This window comes from Lithobates pipiens, unplaced genomic scaffold, assembly GCF_037356315.1.
Source record: "Lithobates pipiens isolate NorthernLeopardFrog02 unplaced genomic scaffold, aLitPip1_a1.2 Scaffold_8, whole genome shotgun sequence".
NCBI classification, from domain to species: domain Eukaryota; kingdom Metazoa; phylum Chordata; class Amphibia; order Anura; family Ranidae; genus Lithobates; species Lithobates pipiens.
Window position 1 is genome coordinate 114,464,772 of NW_027507903.1, and position 5,114 is coordinate 114,469,885.

Sequence of the window (5,114 nt, forward strand, 5' to 3'; positions counted from 1 at the left end):
CAAATATTTTCCTCCATATTGCCAGGACAAGACATTACTTAATAATTACTTAATTAATGCTTTAATAGCCGCAAGCAGTTTTAAATTGCTTTTTTTCCTTTACAAATGTCATTTTGTGCAGGGACTGTTCTAAACATGGGAAACAGATGCCACTTCACAGGCATACTTTAGACACCCCCCAGGTACGATATTTAAAGTAATATTTCACTTTTTTTTTCACTTTATGCATCATTAACCACTTAAGGACCACCGCATGGCAATGTACGTCGGCGCAATGGCACTGACAGGCACAAGCACGTACATGTACGTGCTCGCCTTCCAGCGGGTGGGGGGTCCGATCGGACCTCCTCCCGCTGGATGCGGCAGTCCGTTTCGCTTCAGGAGCGATCCGGGATGAGGGGATGGCCGTTGGTTTCTGGCCATCCCCTCTCGATCGCTCCTGGCGAATGAGAAGCTTCCCCCACTGTGTATTGTAAACACAGGCAGGGAGGAAGTGATGTCATTCTCCTCGGGGCGGTCTTTTTGACCGGACTGCGAGGAGAACAGAGAAAGTAAGTGCACCAAACACTACACTGATATGTAGGTACACATAAGCATACAAATCCCCCCCGATCACCCCCCTCCCAGTCACAGTGTCACTGATTGCAGTGATCATTTATTTACTGATCACTGCATTTAGTGTCAGTTGTGACAGTAAAAACTGTCAGGGCAGTTAGTGTTAGGTCCACGGTAGCCCCCTACCCCCCCAATAAAGGTTTAACCCCCTGATTGCCACTAGAGTTAACCCTTTCACCCCCTTTTGCCAGTGTCACTAAGCGATCGTTTTTCTGATCGCTGCATTAGTGTCACTGGTGCCGCTAGATAGCTAGTTATTTTTTTAGGTTCACCACCAGGTTTTTATAGCGCTAGGTACCCCCATATACTACCCAATAATGGTTTAAACCCCCTGGTTGCCCTTAGTTAACCCTTTCACTCCCTTTTGCCAGTGTCATTAAGCGATCGTTTTTCTGATCGCTGCATTAGTGTCACTGGTGCCGCTAGATAGCTAGTTATTTTTTTAGGTTCACCACCAGGTTTTTATAGCGCTAGGTACCCCGATATACTACCCAATAATGGTTTCCCTGATTGCCCCTAGTTAACCCTTTCACCCCCTTTTGCCAGTGTCACTAAGCGATTGTTTTTCTGATCGCTGCATTAGTGTCACTGGTGCCGCTAGGTAGCTAGTTATTCTTTTAGGTTCACCGCCAGGTTTTTATAGCGCTAGGTACCCCCATATACTACCCAATAATGGTTTTACCCCCTGGTTGCCCTTAGTTAACCCTTTCACTCCCTTTTGCCAGTGTCACTAAGCGATCGTTTTTCTGATCGCTGCATTAGGCCGCGTACACACGCGCGGACTGTTGGCCCAACTTTGTCCGTCCAACAGTTTGAGCGAACAGTCCGCTCAAACTTAGCATGGACGGACATGGCCACACACGACGGACGAACAGTTTGCTGAAACCGTGCGCGATGACGTGAACGGCACGTACGACGGGACGAAAAATACGACGTCCTATACACTGCAATGCAACCTTCCGACGTGGAAATCCTTTCTGAGCATGCGCGAGACTTAGTTGGCCGAACAAGCCTACACACGAGCGAACAGTCCGCTGAAACCTTGTTTCAGCGGACAGTTTTTCGGAATTTCCGTAAGACCTTGTTCGGCCAACTGTCCGCTGAAACTGTCCGCTGAAGCCCCACACACGAGCGGACTGTCCGCCCAAACACTGTTCAGCGGACAAGGTTGGGCGAACAGTCCGCGCGTGTGTACGCGGCCTTAGTGTCACTGGTGCCGCTAGATAGCTAGTTATTTTTTTAGGTTCACCGCCAGGTTTTTATAGCGCTAGGTACCCCCATATACTACCCAATAATGGTTTTAACCCCCTGATTGCCCCTAGTTAACCCTTTCACCAGCGATCACCGTATAAGTGCCACTGGTGACGCTAGTTAGCCAGTTAGTTATTTAGGTTCCCCGTCAGGTTTTTATATAGCGCCAGGGACCCCCATATACTACCTAATAACGATTCTAACCCCCTGATTGCTCCTAGTTAACCCTTTCACCAGTGATCACCGTATAAGTGTTACGGGTGACTCTGGTTAGTTAGTTTGCTTTTTATAGCATCAGGGCACCCACCATGTATTACCCAATAAAGGTTTAACCCCCTGATCACCCAGCGGGTGATATCAATTAGGTTTAGGGTTTAGGCACCCACGCGCAAAGCATAAACCTCCCGTAGTGGTATAGAATCTGAACAGATCAATATCTGATCTGATCAGATCTATACTAGCGTCCCCAGCAGTTTAGGGTTCCAAAAAAATGCATTGTTAGCGGGATCAGCCCAGATACCTGCTGGCACCTGCATTTTGCCCTTCCGCCCAGCCCACCCAAGTGCAGTATCAATCGATCACTGTCACTTACAAAACACTAAACACATAACTGCAGAGTTCACAGAGTCAGGCCTGATCCCTGCGATCGCTAACAGTTTTTTTTGGTAGCGTTTTATATTTAAATCCTGAAGGCAGTGCTTGGTTTTCGGGGTCCCGTACGTGGCTAGGCTCCCAAAAAGTCCCCCACATGTGGTATCTCCGTACTCAGGAGAAGCAACAGGATTTATTTTGGGGTGTAATTTCACTTATGCCCATAGCATGTGTGAGCAATATATAATTTAGTGACAACTTTGTGCAAAAAAAAAAAAAATTGTAATATCCCTGCAACTTGTGGCAAAATATAAAATATTTCATGGACTCACCATGCCTCTCAGTAAATAGCTTGGGGTGTCTACTTTCCAAAATGGGGTCATTTGGGGGGGTTTTGTGCTATTTTGGCATTTTATGTCCTTCAAAACTGTGATAGGTAGTGAAGAGTGAAATCAAAAATTTGCACCCTTAGAAATCCTGAAGGCAGTGATTGGTTTTCGGGGTCCCGTACGCGGCTAGACTCCCAAAAAGTCCCACATATGTGGTATCCCCGTACTCAGGAGAAGCAGTGGAATATATTTTGGGGTGCAATTCCACATATAACTATGGCATGTGTCAGCAATATATCATTTAGTGACAACTTTTTGTGAACTTTTTTTTTTTTTTTCTGTCATTATTCAATCACTTGGGACAAAAAAAAAATATTCAATGGGCTCAACATGCGCCTCAGCAATTTCCTTGGGGTGTCTACTTTCCAAAATGGGGTAATTTGGGGGGGGGGGGGGGGGTTTGTGTTATTTTGGCATTTTATGGCCTTCGAAACTGTGATAGGTAGTGAGGAGTGAAATCAAAAATTTGCACCCGTAGAAATCCTGAAGGCAGTGATTGGTTTTCTTGGTGCCGTACGTGGCTAGACTCCCAAAAAGTCCCACATATGTGGTATGCCCTTACTCAGGAGAAGCAGCAGAATATATTTTGGGGTGCAATTCCACATATAACTATGGCATGTGTGAGCAATATATAATTTAGTGACAACTTTTTGTAAACTTTTTTTTTTTTTTGTGTCATTATTCAATCACTTGGGACAAAAAAAAAAAAATTCAATGGGCTCAACCTGCCCCTCAGCAATTTCCTTGTGGTGTCTACTTTCCAAAATGGGGTCATTTGGGGGGGGGGGGGTTGTACTGCCCTGCCATTTTAGCACCTCAAGATATTAGATAGTCAGTCATAAATTAAAAGCTGTGTAAATTCCAGAAAATGTACTCTAGTTTGTAGACGCTATAACTTTTGCGAAAACCAATAAATATACGCTTATTGACATTTTTTTTACTAAAGACATGTGGCTGTGAGTTTATTCGATTTTTCTTATAACAAAAAGTAGAAAATATATTTTTTTCTCAAAATTTTCGGTCTTTTTCCATTTATATCGCAAAAAAATAAAAACCGCAGAGGCAATCAAATACCATCAAAAGAAAGCTCTATTTGTGGGAAGAAAAGGACGCAAATTTTGTTTGGGTACAACATTGCATGACCGCGCAATTACCAGTTAAAGCAGTGCAGTGCGAAATTGTAAAAAGACCTTTGGTCCTTAGGCTGACAATTGGTCCGGGGCTGAAGTGGTTAAAATGACTGCTCCAGAAAAACCGTCAGTTTTTAAAACTTCTTTTTGCATTGATACATGTCCCCTGGGGCAGGTCCCGAGTCCCCAAACCCTTTTTAGGACAATAACATGCATATTGGCCGTTATAATTAGCACTTTAGATTTTGAACGTTCGCGTCCATTGTAATTAATAGGGTTCTAACGTTCGTGCGAACTTTCGGTCCGTTCGCAGGTTCTGGTGCGAACCGAACCGGGGGGTGTTTGGCTCATCCCTATTTGTGACACATACCTGCTCCCACTTCCACTCTGCTCACCTAGGCAAGCAAGAAGTTCCCCCTCCCACTTCACATGTCCCAGGAGGCTGCAAGACTATTCAGAAAGTCTTACGCATGCACTTTGGGGTGCCGGTTGTACTACATCAGGAAGCCACAGTCAGCTTCCCACATTCAAGATGGTGGTGCCTGGGACCCAAAGACCTGCAAAGAACTGGCCTGGGTGAGGACTGCGCTAGATCCCAGGGTTGGTAAGTTTCTCTTTATAAACCACTTAAAGCGGGGTTCCACCCTAAAGTGGAACCTCCGCTAATCGGAACCCTCCCCCCCCTCCGGTGTCACAATTGGCACCTTACAGGGGGGAGGGGGGTGAAGATACCTGTCAAAGACAGGTATTTACACCCACTTCCGGGTATAGACTCCCGTGGGAGTCTATGTCATATCCTGTCCTGCCGCGCTGTCTGCTGGGGGACACACGGGTCCCAGTGACAGCGCGGAGAATTCCTATTGCGCTGCGCGACTCGTGCATGCGCAGTAGGGAACCGGGAAGTGAAGCCGATTCGCTTCACTTCCTGATTCCCTCACCTAGAATGGTGACGGCAGCAGCCGAGAGCCGAGCGATCGATCGGCCTCGGCTGCCGGCATCACTGGAACCCGGGACAGGTGAGTGTCCATTTATTAAAAGTCATCAGCTGTAGTATTTATAGCTGCTGGCTTTTAATATTTTTTTTTTTTAGGTGGAATCCCTCTTTAAGCCCTGGACCATTTGGCTGCCAAAAGACCCG